General features: G+C 48.2%; 1 pseudogene across 1 annotated transcript in view; it reads right to left on the bottom strand.

Annotated features, from left to right (window-relative positions):
- LOC144772269 (uncharacterized) overlaps positions 1-14,188 on the bottom strand; it is a 236,995-nt pseudogene that overhangs the window by 213,213 nt on the left and 9,594 nt on the right. The window contains exons 2-3 of the transcript XR_013599701.1: positions 11,398-11,477; positions 1,509-1,588 (exon numbers count right to left, since the gene is read on the bottom strand). The product of XR_013599701.1 is annotated as an uncharacterized LOC144772269 (transcript). The remainder of the gene's footprint in view (positions 1-1,508; positions 1,589-11,397; positions 11,478-14,188) is intronic.

Raw genomic sequence — 14,188 nt, 5'->3', positions numbered from 1 at the left:
CTGAAAATCCACTGCCAACGTATCTACCTGATGAACATTCCGAGCACAGCATCCACATAGAGACAAATGACCCCCATCTGACAATCCACTGCCTACGTATCTACCTGATGAACATTCCGAGCACAGCATTCACATAGAGACAAATGACACCCAGCTGACAATCCACTACCCAAGTATCTGCCCGATGAACATTCCGAGCACAGCATCCACATAGAGACAAATTACCCCCATCTGACAATCCATGCCTAAGTATCTACCTGATGAACATTCCAAGCACAGCATTCACAGAGATAAATGACCCCCAGATGACAATCCACTGCCTAAGTATCTGCCTGATGTGCATTCCGAGCACAGCACCAACACAGAGACAAATGACCCCCAGCTGACAATACACAGCCTACGTATCTGCCTGATGAACAATCCAAGCACAGCACCCACACAGAGACAAATGACCCCCAGCTGACAATCCATTGCCTAAGTATCTGCCTGATGAACATTCCGAACACAGCATCCACGAAGAGACAAATGACCGCAGCTGATAATCCACTGCCTAAGTATCTGCCTGATTCCTTGCAGACTTGGCATTACCAGAGTGAAAGCGTAGTCCAGCGCCAAAAATAAAAAGCTTTTTATATTACTGACAGACGGGAGGGTGGGGTACGAGGCAAGATGGGGGAGAGCATGTGTGGGTGCAACACAGACAATGAACGGTGTAAGGAAATAAACCACTGTCAGTGTCTTTGTTTTGTTATGACGGGTGGAACGAAGGAAAGAGGGTGGACAGGTGAGTGGGGCAACACGGACAACAGATGGTGGGAGGCTATTATGGATAACAGAGAACTGAGGGTAGTAACAAGGAAGGACAACAGAAGGTGGGAGGGCAGGCGGGGCTGCAAGCAACACTGACACAGAAAGGAGGGAGGGGAGATGGGGGCAAGCAACACTGACACAGAAAGGAGGGAGGGGAGGTGGGGGCAAGCAACACTGACACAGAAAGGAGGGAGGGGAGGTGGGGGCAAGCAACACTGACACAGAAAGGAGGGAGGGTAGTTGGGGGCAAGCAAAAACATTAAGTGGAATAACTGGCTACTCAGTGTTTCTGGGGTATAGGACAACCAGATATGGATCATCAAAGCGCCGGTAAAATGCCACAAAACACATAGTTTTGTGCCACACTTATGGTCTTTTAAAATTTGCCGCTCCATGCCGCAATATCCAGGGGAGAGCAGGAGGGAGGGTCTGCATGAAGGGCAATATGGTAATTTATAAAGGCAAATGCTTGGGAGTCCCCCAGGGGGCTTCTTAGCTATGCGCAGTCATTTGTTATCAAACAACTCTTGGCATAGCCTTGCCGGAAAAAAAGTACATGCATCCAGGCAATGTCTACCATTTGTAGTTTGCTCAGGGTCTGAAATATGTTGTCACCAGTCTCAGTGTTAATGCAAATGCCTATAAATATTTGATTCATATTATGTGTGTGTTAAGAGTAAAACAAATGCAAAACTAGCCTTCAGCTTGTGGGTTGAATACGTGCTTGTTTTTCAGCATGTGGTCTTAATTACGTCCAGCTAGTAGTGTGGCCGAGGATCTGCAAAGGAAAAACAGAGGATAACTTAGAAAAACTGACAAATGGAAACAAGGGAGAAAAAAGAATATTAAAAGAGCAATAGAGAAGAAAGACTCGGAGAGAGAAAACTAGCAAAGGTCTATGAAAAGTTCTCTCCTTCTGACAATCTTTGATCCCAAGCCCTGGAAGTGAAGGACCACCAACGAGGAGTCGACTCACGGAGGAGGATACCCTGCTGCACAAGGAACACGATGAAGAGCTCCAGCACATATGTCAACCAGGAGGAATCGAAACTGAGGAGCTCTGTTAGAGGGAGTGATGGAGCAAGGTGGAGAAACAAAATTTTGTGTACCCCTTGTAAAGTCACACTTCCATATTTTTAACGTGAACTAATGGAATGATGTGTGGAATTAATCAACCTAGAATAAAATTGCACCTACACAAGTACACGTGGGAATTAACTTTGCTTATGTTGCAATTATAATTAACAAATTATGTGATTCTGTAGTGTCTTAAACTAATAAGCAGCTTTTGAAATAATGGAATGCAGCATAAATGTGCTCTTGTTTACGTATTTGTGCCAGAAACCAAAGGATAAGTAAGTATATTAAGCCTAAATGTTGCTTATCTGCTAGGTAACTACTAATAGGGAAAACCTTAGTAAGGGGGAGGTAAACATAAGGGATAGATTTCTAAAATTATCGTTCATTTGTGTTTGTTTCTATGATAGTTCCCATTCTGGCCTGTGAGGCCTTGCAAATGATGGCTGACTTATTGAACTGCGAATAGAAAATCAACTGAGCATGCGCAAGTCCAAGTCCGAGTTCGAATGCGAGCTGCTTGTGCCTGGAGTGAATGCAGTTCAAGGACGACGTGGCCTGGAAGTCTAGATGGCTGCCAAAAAGATGAGCACAATGGTTCTGAACGTGAGAACAGGACGAGGCAGGACGTGGCCCAAAACAATGACCCATTTAAAATCTAGCTGACGGAAGCGGAATGAATATTATAATGAGGTGATGCTCATCCACCCCAAATTGTCCAATCAGAACTCGAATTTATGTTGAAAGTTACTCTTTTGGCTAGATAGAGCTAGTGAAAAAGGTATAAAAAGTGCTGATTTTAATGAGGAAAAAACTCATTTTAGATTTCCTACCGAGATGCTGTCCGTATGCTGATTTTTCCTGAGATGTAGGACTTTGAATAATTTTCTTATTTCTTTAGAATGAGATCTGAACTTTAGGTGAGGTTATTAGTTATGGAAGTTAGGAGATAGGATGAAGTTTGGGAACTATCTGTCTTTTGCTAAAATACTTGCATTTCTGAAATCTAAATAAATGTCTATTTCTGAATTTTCTAAAATAAATTAAATTAATTGTTTTGAAATAAAATCCTTATTTTCCTTAAATGTCGTTTTTGAATAAAGAAATTAATGAAGTGAATAAACTTTAGACATGTTAAAATTTGCTCTTAATACAAATTAGATAAATGGAGAATTAAGCCGGTCTTGAGTTTTCCTATGCCTAATTTTTCTAGCAGATCCGTGGACCACAGTAACGGCGTATCTAAATAAATGTTTTGTTAATGAAAACCATGGTAAACTCATTTAAAACTGCAGGTGTAAATAGTATAAATATTCAGTTATAGTTTAGACACTCCCCTATGATACAGCAGCTCTCCTTTGAATTTTACTGATGCTTGAAGTAGGGTGTAAGTATTATGTGAGTAACTCGAGGTGTCATGGGCCCCACTGTCGAGTATATGTATGAATTTGTACTTCAGGGAAAGGTGTCATGGTTTTAGAAATTATTTCCAGTGAACCGCTGCATCAGGAGGACCACCAACGAGGAGTCGACTCACGGAGGAGGACACCCTGCTGCATACAAGCCAAGGAGCTCTGTCAGAGCCAAGAGGAACACCTCAAAATACAGACTGAAGCTGGCACTCACCTGGAAATGCTGTGGTCCCACCTTGGTTCTTGGGAGGACCTTGACTGGCCAGGTGCGGGGCAGCGGTAGTACAGGTAAGGTACAGGTCATGGAGTGTACAGGCATAGAGGCTGACGCAGAGCCCATGAGTGACACCTGGGGGAGGGGGCAAAGCCAATCATGCATAGAATCCTGCTGGGGGGTGGCTAAGCACGCAATGGCGGAGGATGCACTGGGGTAGAGCTCTGATGTGAGCTCCCCTCCCTCAGGCCATAACTCCGTTATACTTCTCCGAACCCAGCCTAAACTTACAGCTGAGCCGCGGAGAGCAGTTGACCACCGCTCCGCCGAGTTTGGGACCAGTGAGGCATTGTTGGCCGCGCCTGGGGCTCCACGTGGAGTGCTGCTGCCTGCATTGCTTCTTGCCCTGAGGGCGCATCTACGCGAGGCCGTGGACTGGCCCCGCCCACAGGGCCCGGAAGCCGCGGCCTGATTATCGGAGCAGCGGAGAGGCACTGGAGACGTTGTGCCCGGCGGGGGTACCTGACGTAGGGACGAGGGGTGTACTAGCTGGGGCGCCCCCCCCCCTTTTGCAGTTGCCTGTTGCGAGTGACCCCCCTGGCCTGCGGAGCTGTGTTACCGGTGGTGGCGCCTAGACGACATTGTGAGCTGCCATGTGCCATGGCTGCGGTGCCCCACACAGGGCTGGTGCTACCTGGAGCTGTGCAAGGTTGTGTTACCACCCGTGCAAAAGGAACAATACCTACAATTTACTGCCTGAGCCCCCATACCTAACATTGTCTCACGACGCTTGCCTCTGCCTGCTGAGGACACCTGCGGTGAAGCAGTCGGGAACTCATGTTCAGCACTGTGCGGTGCACTGGTTGACTCAGAGAGAGGCGCTGGCTGCCCCCCCTCCCGCTGCACCACTTTCTCGTTGTAGATCACTGAGACACGGCCCACCTGTCCCATCCGGCAACCGCGCCGCTTTGCGGGTGCTCACCTCCTGACGCCCACCCTCACTCACTGATCCTGGGGCTGACTAGCACCTCGTAGACCATTGGACACTAGTGTGTGAGGCAACAACTCGCTACCTACTGCGCCGCTCATGTCTGGGGGTACCAGGGCGAGGATTGCCTCTGGTGGCACACAGACGAAGGAGAGAATAGGCAAAAAAACACAGTCAGCTGATTTGGACCAGACAGCTTCCAAGCTTGACTCGATGCTGGCCGCCATGGAACGTCTGGAAGAATCAATCCAGCTAACCCGCACCTCCCTGGAGACCAAGATAGGCGGTGTTGCGATCGATCTCACGCACCAGCCGATCACAAGAAACTGGCGGAACGCACCACCGCCTTGGAGGGTGCAGTCGCTGACCTCACGCCCAGCATCCCTCAGACTGACAAGCAAGTGCAGGACCTCCTAAACAGAGTGGAATTCTTGGAAGATCGTGCTGAGGATGCGGAGGGAAGGGCACGGAGAAATAATGTGCGCCTTGTAGGTGTGCCGGAGCGATGGGAGGGGAGAGAACCTGCGACGCATATGGAGGACTGGCTGAGAAACCTGCTGCCGGCCGGCACACTGTCGCAACACTTCGTCGTAGAGCGAGCACACCGGGTACCGACCCGACCGCTCACGACGGGGTCCAACCCCCGGCCTATGCTCTTCAGGATTCTAAATTATCGAGATCGTGACTCCATTCTACGGGAAACTAGGAAATTACAGGAGGTCCGCATCGATAATGCTCGAATAATGTTCTTCCCAGACTACACCATACATGTTCAGCGCCAGAGACACTCCTTTCTGGCAGTCAAGCAAAGGCTCCGTCAACTAAATTTGAAGTACTCCCTTCTCTTCCCGGTGCGCTTGTGGGTGGTGGCACAGGATAAAACCCATCCATTTCTTTGCCACTCCAGAGGAAGTGGAGACCTGGTTGGATGCTGGCATGGCCGCAGAAACCCGGACGACATCGGAGTCATCACCCATGCCACGCTTCAGAGGACCCCGACGTCGGCGTAGAAACAGATCATCTCCAGTGCATAGAACACGCGAGACGACGGAGAGGAGTCTGCCAGTGGAGTTTATCCACAGTGAGCAACAGGAAGCCCTCCGGATGGTGGCGGAACTTAGTGGCTCCCCAAGTACAGATGCAGCTCCAGATGCTAGTCCAAGCGAACTACCTAGTGATGACGAACACATTTATGGACTGCCAGACTCTCAGATGTCCAGGGAACAACCGGATTTTACTCCGCAAACAGCTGATCTGATCCACTGACTGTACAATTATACTGTCTGGTACTGTTTGTTTACTACTGGGCGTTCCTGCTGTACTACCAAGTCTGGTATCGACTAGGCCTTCGTGCAATGTGGCGACCGGAGCCTGGACATGCACTGAACTCTCTATCTACAGTGCACTGCGCAGTGAGTACTAATGTTGAGGTCGATGGATTATAGAGAGGTGAGGGCTTTGCGGAACTGTCCGGTTAATGACCGAGCCTGATAGTGATGGATCCTCACTTAGTGGGTGGGGGAATGTGGGGGAAGCTCCGCCTTCCAGTGGTGCCCTAACGCTGAACTATGCGACTTGCTGACCGTGGGCTTTCTGACCAGAACGATTTGCATTTACCTTGGCTGACACAAGCTGCCTGAGAGGAGGGGCGCTCCCTCTGCTTGAGTTGCAGACGTAACGGAACAGTCGTGCCAGGTGCATAGCAACCCCCCTGGACTTGGATGTTTGTTGCCTCATTGGAGAGTTTGGACGACGGCATGTTCCGCTGTCGGCCTTTTGGCATTGTTTGCTGGTTTCTTTTCTTGATTGAATTGTATTCTTATTTTGTGCGTAGACTGCAACTGCCCGCTAATCTATCCTCTGTAGCTCGGTATGGGTGGACTGTGAGGGCACTGGGCAAACTATCTGCTGTAAACCTGTGGTGGGGAGGGAGTGGGGAGGTTACCTGGGATCGCCATGTCGGCGATTAAGATATGCACGTGGAATGTGCATGGTATGCATACACCATCACGTAGGTACCAAATTTACTCTTACCTTAAACGGCACCACATCCACATAGCTCTACTACAAGAGACACATTTAGCTGGTGCAGAAGTACAGACACTACATGGCAGGTGGCGAGGGCAACTATATGCAACCGGATACTCGGCTTATGCCCGTGGGACGCTACTTTGGGTGAGGCCTGGGACCCCATTTGCAGTCTCGCAATCCCAGGTGGACCCTGAGGGCAGGTATGTAGTTGTACAGGGTAGGTTAGATGGCCAACCGATTGTCCTAGCCTCATTATATGCTCCTAACACGGACCAGGAGGGTTTCTTTGCAAAGCTGTCTACGGTCCTGGCGCCTTGGCACGGAGTACCGTTGGTGCTGGGGGGCGACTATAATTGCATATTAGACGTTGCCTTGGACCGTTCCTTCCCACCCCTTTCTGGCGCGCCCCTACACAGTTCCATGAAAGCAGTAGCGGCCTGGGCTTCACAGTGGGACTTACACGATGCTTGGCGGAGTCGTAACCCACAAACCAAGGTACACTCCTATTATTCTGGTGCACACACGTTACATTTCAGGCTAGATAGGTACATGTTATCGATTGAATCGCTCCCCATGTCACTGACACTTACTATATGGGTCGCACCCACTCTGATCACAATCCTCATGTCTTAGAGCTAGCGTGGGAACGCCCACATCCGCCCATACCCACCTGGAGGCTTCAGCCCAACTTACTACTTGATGCACCCTTTCGCAATTCCATGTCCGCACGTGTTGTACAATACTTTGAGGAAAACAATCACACTGCATCCACCCCTCAAATTGAGTGGGACGCGTTTAAGGTTGAAACTAAAGGTCACTGTCTAGGCACACAGGCAGGTATGCAGAAACACTTAGACAGGGAGCTGACGCGCATCGAAACCGATTTACTTAGGAGGGAGCAGGAAGCGGCGGAGGGAGATGAAGGGTCGCTGTCAGAGGCTCATGAGGAACATACGCGTCTACTTGACAGGTTGCTATACTTAAATTATACAGCCCATTCAGCGCGTACCCACCATCTTGGTGACAAGCCAGGCAAGTTATTGGCCTGGCTGATCAAACAGGATGCAATGGCGACGCCAGTGACAGCAGTGCGCGTCAGTCAGGATACTGTAGCATACACACAGAGTGCCATTCATGCAGCTTTTGTAGACCATTATGTGGAATTGTACCGCTCTAGATTACAGGTTTCTGCTGCTGATCTAGCCGACTACCTTTCTGACATAACACTGCCCAGACTGGACGATGTGCAACGTGATGAACTGGAGGCCCCAATCACACCTGACGAATTGCGTACTGTCATTTTTTCCCTTTCCAATGGCAAATCCCCTGGTCCAGATGGGCTCCCAGCCGAATTCTATAAAGCTTACTCTGATATTCTAATCCCAGAACTTCTAAGAGTATATGCGGCGGCTATTTCTGACTCTTCCCTCCCACCCACGTTAAATGAAGCTAATCTAATTTCCCTCCCGAAACCTGGCAGAGACTGTGCGCTATTAGGCTCTTATCGCCCACTAGCCCTCCTGAAATTCGACTACAAAATCCTTGCTTCTGCGCTGGCTCAACGCTTGGCCCCACTGGTACCTACCCTCGAGCACAGCGACCAAAACGGCTTTGTGCCCACTCGTAGCACTTCACTTAACATCCGACACTTGTTTAGAGTGCAAAGCTTTGCCACGAAACAGTGGCCCCGATCGGGGTGTTTGGTGCTAGATCTCAAGAAAGCATTCGACTCCGTGGAGTGGCCCTACCTTGTAGCGGTGTTGAGGAAATATGAACTCGGGGATGATTATATTCAAATGGTCGGCCTATTGTATCAGAAACCCACGGTGCGGGTTCGCATCGGTAAGTTGTTGTCTGATGCCATTCGTGTCAGGAGGGGCACCAGGCAGGGATGTGCCCTATCCCCACTGCTCTTGTCACTGGTGATGGAGCCCCTGGCAGAGCTGCTTAGAGCACATGGTGGGGATGGGGGTATCCCTCTGGCAGAAGGACTCCATACAGTGTCTTTATACGCCAATGACCTACTCTTATAAGTCAGAGACCTGACCTGTTTGCCATCGGCCCTATCTGATGTATTTCGCACCTTTGAGGCAATGTCGGGACTTAAAGTCAATTGGACCAAATCTAGGGTGTATTCCTTCAGTGCGGACATGCAGGAGTGTGAAGTCACTATCAATGGTGGGCGACTCACCTGGTACCCTACTACTTTCCGCTATCTCGGAATATATATTTATAGATAGATGTGTTGGAGGGTAATTTGGTGCGAGCTATCTCCTCTCTGCAAGCGCAAATTAACTTTTGGAAGACCCTCCCCCTAAATGTACCCTGCCATGTCACACTGACGAAGATGATAGTCTTACCCAGACTATTGTACTACTACGCCAACCTCCCGGTATACGTCCCAACACGCATATTCCGTGAATTGGAAGCCTCAGTTAGAAATCTCATATGGAATACAGGACGACCACGCGTAGCGTTGAAGAAACTCTACACGTCTACAGATACTGGAGGCCTGGCGGTTCCTAACCAGGAACTCTACTATCTGGCGGCACAGCTGCAGTGGGTGGCCGGCTGGATGAGTGGGAATATTTTGGGGGATACTGCGACAGAATCCACGGTCTGGACACGAACGCTAGTCCACACACTATTTCTTCCACTGACCAGGACTCCCTATCCGTCGCAGTTACATTTAGCAGTTGCACGCAAATGCTATATGAGAAGCTTGAAACTCACTAGTGCCGTGATACCGTATGCCCCAATACTTCCATTTCTGGGAATGCCCAAGGATAGAGATGTCATCATGGAAGCGGAGCTGGAGCACTGGGTACAGGCCGAGGTGGACACGGTGGGAGACCTATATACAGAGGGGGTATTGGTTCCTTTTGAAACTTTGGTTGCGTACAAGGGACTTTCGGTAGGGCAGTTCCTCCTGCTTGCAACAACTGTGCACACGTTAACGCGCGCCTGGGGCGACCTCTCCGGACAGTTGCCAACGCATCTGCTGGTGCAATGCTTGCATGTAATAGCAAATGGCTCACATGTGGTCCATTGGCTAGCGCAGGCACTGCGAGACAAGTGGGTGGTGAACAGGGGACAAGCATGGACAGATAAGGAATGGGCGGTAGTGCTGGCTGGCGCCACGAACAACCCGCGCAACTCCCGCTTCAAGCTTATACAGCTTTATATTATACACCGTGCATATCTGTCGCCTGATAAACTCAATCGATACTTCCAAATAGCGACATCCGCATGCCCGAGATGCGCACTTGTAGATGCAGTCCTATTACACATGCTTTGGTCATGCCTCGCATTATAGACATATTGGCACTTTGTGACAACTTCCCTTGCGGAAGGTGTAGGCAGGGAAATGCAGCATACATGGGAGACGTGCATATTGGGTCTATATAAAAGGACGTAACAAAATAAAGCCCCTCTAGATTCTGGGACCTTGGGCTTATCACAGCAAAGAGATTAATCACTAAGTGCTGGAAATGCAAGTGACGCACTGGCGCAACTTTTTTGATAATTGGGCGAAAGCGGAAAGTGCAACCCTTCATAGGGAGGAGACGGCGGGACTACGAAAATATCCCATAGCACAGTCCTGGGATGAAATCCTGAACGCTTTTCACCAAGCATGCCTTCGAAGAAGGGCTCATTAGATATGCCCTTGCTAGCCCTGACTGTGGGCCCGTGCGATCTCTTTGTGCCTTATGCCTCTCTGCGGAACACTTTTGTCACACTGCATTGCCGTGTAGCTGACCTGGATACCAGCAGCTTTACTCCCACTGCACCGTGAGCCTGATGCGGTGTTGCACAAGATAATAGCCCTTCCCTCCTCGACAGATCCTGAACACAGTAGCAGCATGTTTCCTGACCCCCGAACAACCTATACCCCATGATTAATGTCACGCACTTGCAGTAGCACACCTATGATTTCATTACTAGCTTATTATTCTTCCCCCCCCCCTTTTTTTTCCTTGCTTTCATTATTTTGTGTCTCATTATGGTTTTAGTTCTAACGGTTGTTCTAATGTTATGAATATCGGACAATGTACACACTGCCTCATACCTACTTGCATATGTCAATAATGATGTTTCGGACGATCCGTCCTATGACTGTTTAAAGTTGCAGGCCAATAGAGGCGCATAGATAAGATCAAATCCTTTGTATTGCATTATTAGGGACCATGGTGAATGGTTGATAAGGCCATGGTGCTATATACTCTCTGAAGTTCATCTTGGTTTAGGAACTCCTTTGGTCATCCTGCGCCTTGGGCTTTGCTGTGGTTTACTGTTTCCCGCTACATCCTCCTTTCCTAAATGGACCTACCACTAACCAGATACAGGATTCCTCAAACGACACGCCCTCGTGTGCATCTTTGGTTTGTATAGTATGAAACGTGTAACACTGTGGCAAACTATAGTTTGTGCTGAATATTACTGTTTGGCTGCCAGATGTAATGTTACATTTCTACGGTTACTTCTATGGTATGCACTGTGAATACAAAAAAAAGAAAAAGCAATAAAAGATATTCAAAACAAAAAAATGCATAGAATCCTGTTTACAGGGCGAGCCCTAAAATCTTCTGGGTTTATTTTCTTTTAGAAGCAAGTCTTGATGGCCTAGCTAAGGGCCTTATAATTGTAATGCGGGTTCAGGCAAAGAGAGTTTTAGGAATGAGAGCACAGCAGAAGAAGAATAAAACAGACAGGGGAAATAAAGAAAAAGAAATACAACTGTGCATAGAAAGTAGAACATAGCTGGATACGATAGAGCTGGGAAGAACAGCCATAGTTGAGAATTTGAGAGGAAATGGCTAGCCAATCACTTCGAGATTTTTTTATCTACCTAAAAAGACACTCACCTTTTCCTTTAATCTGAGGACACTGGAGGCCGTGCCCCATTCAGTCTCTGGAGCTAGGAAGGAGCCTGCAGGGCCTAAGCCTAAGGAAAATAAAAGAAATGATTCTGTGAGATCTGGATAGTCTTTTTGAAGAATTTGAGCTTATATGATAAAGGGAGAACAATAAAACGTTTAATTACTCAGGGAGGCTTGTAGTTGGCCTGTGTTACAGTACAAGAATAAACCCACATAACACTGCTTCTTTTTGCCCAAGAGCCTCTGTTCCATGTACAGTCTATGTTTCAAGTTTCAAGTTTATTTGCATAGTTTGTTAAAACCATTGCACACAGAAATAATTCATTACAGTCCATTTTATGTACAGTCTGTGTGTTTTTAAAGTGTGTTTGTGTGAGTGTTTGCGTGAGTGTGTGTGTACATCAGTTTGTCTTTGTAGTTGGTAGGGTATGTCCAGACGTGGGTCCCTTGCCACTGAATTTAAGCTAGCCTGGCTGATAAGGGGTGTAACCCCGAAACCGTTCCCCGGATGCTTGTTTACGGCCCAGGGAAGGCCTGGCTTGGCAGTTTGGGCTGGACTGTTCCCATGAGGCACAGGGTCAAGACTGATTTGCATATGGCTGGGTTTGAAGTGGGGTGGGGAAGTGAGCTAAAGAACGATGACGGATTCAACCCTGATCTAATAGTACCTGTGGGTGAGTGTCTAAAAAGTTTCAGCGCTCCGTCCATCATCTCCTTGTGTTTGCTATGTCTTTGCACCTGGCCTAGTCTGTCAGTCTCTGTATTTATCTCAGACCCCTGGGGATGCTAAGATAAGAGCGGTCTAGGCTTTGGTCTGGAGGCAAGTATTGGAGTTTGATATTTTTGATGTAGGGGTGCCTGAGGCCTACATCTATCCATGTGCCTGTCCATCATGTCTTACGCTGCTTCTCTTTGTCATTTTTTGGTTTCTCCTGAGATTCGCTTGCATGATCTTTTGTTTGTTCCTTTCCTTGCTTCTCATTAGCCAGCACCTGTCGGTTTCACTTTCTTCATTGTATGTTTGTCCCTTCCATGGAGCATGGACAAAGTACTGATTAATTGCTTTATTGGTGTCTGCCATGGCTGAAGCTCGGTTTCAGGTACTTTTTTTAATCCTTGCTCCATCCTGTTTTTGTTGCTTCCTTGTTGTCGTTGCTTGCCTGTTGTTGCTTGCACAGCACGCCTCCTGCAGTTTGTTTGCCTCCGCCGTCTCCAGTCACCGATGCTTGTTACATTTTAGTTGCACCTAGCACAATATTTGATCTATGGAGTCTGAGCGAACAAGGCAAACCTAACATCTTGGTTGGAGTGAAACGCGAAACGGTCGATATAAGTGTCTTGCGTATTATTTTCTCTCTATCAGCAGGTAGAAAACCATGCGGCCTCATACACATACAGGCGATAGACCCCAGACAAGGCAAAAGAGATAAATCAGCTTTACTCCTACATGTCACTGTAGCCGGAGTCATATCGCAGACCAGTGGTAGCTGGGGAAATTTGAAAATAAGGGACAGAAAAAAACAAGTAGAAATGTAGTGAGTAAGCAAACAAAACATACAACCCCAAAAGGAAGGTTTGGCTCAGGTGGGGAGATTTCTGCCACAAAAAGTACTATTGTGAGACCATGTATCCACACCCAGCCAGTACAGGAAATAAGCAAGCACTACATGCACAATTTAGCTCATCGATAACAACAATTTCACAAAGAGCTGCACTAATTTCATTAGAACATTAAACCAGTTGCAACTTCAATGGGGGTGGGGGCTGTTTTATTACACTACTTTAGAACAACTGCATTATATCAATGTAGTCACTGCAAGTGCTACTGGCATCATTTAGTGTCAAAAATGCTCACTGGTGTGTTTTCCTAGGACGCCTGAAGCATTTACTGGAAGTTTCTGATGGCCATGAAGGCTGCATCACAATAAAGCAGGCAGTCTGTCATCTGTTAAACATTGAAGAGGGACTGCTGCAAGACAAATGTTTCTCACCGCCCGCGTGGCACAGGGCCTGACTGCCTCATGCCAAAGCCCCTAGAGACTGAATTTCATCAGCCTTAGTGGGGTCACTGCTGCAGCACCTCTCTCTTGACAATCAAGAAAGTATAGAAATCAGAGAAGGACAGTGGAAAAGATAGCCGCATCAGCGACAATGACTAAAAGATCGAGACACGCCAACCCAACGCGACCTGGAATCCGGGTCGGGCCCGCAGAGCATCTATTCTACATTCATAGGGACGTAACTACCGACCTTCCTCTTTTTTTCTTTCATTATATGATATGTACCATGCATTGGTGCCTGCCTCACCGGCAGCTGGGAGTTCCTTCCCGTTGCGTTAACTTTGTCCAGCCGTCCAGCTTCCACCCGAGGGGAAGTGCCAAGCCCCAGTGATTTCCCCTCAGGGATGATTCTTCTGTTGTGTCTTTCAGTTGGCCACAGGTGGACGCGTTGTGGTTGTGGGGGGAGTGGGGGTCCATCCAGGTTGGGTGGCTGTAGTGGGTGTGGGGGGGTACTCTGGGACTAGTTAGTTGGTTAATATGTTGCTTTGCTAGTCCCTCCTTCCCTCACTACCCCGCTGGCCTCCTCCTCTCATAAGGTACTTGGCGATATGAGAGAGAGGGAGAAAGAGAGAAAGAGAGAAAGAGAAAGAGAGAAAGAGAGAAAGAGAGAAAGAGAGAGAGAGAGAGAGAGCTGCTTACTTGCCCCAACATGTAGCGGACGTCCGTTTTTTGCAGGAACTACACTTGGCAGGAAACATTTGCGTGCGTCTGCAGGC

Source organism: Lissotriton helveticus, chromosome 8, assembly GCF_964261635.1.
Source record: "Lissotriton helveticus chromosome 8, aLisHel1.1, whole genome shotgun sequence".
In the NCBI taxonomy this organism is placed as follows: domain Eukaryota; kingdom Metazoa; phylum Chordata; class Amphibia; order Caudata; family Salamandridae; genus Lissotriton; species Lissotriton helveticus.
This window is presented reverse-complemented; position numbering and strand designations above follow the sequence as displayed.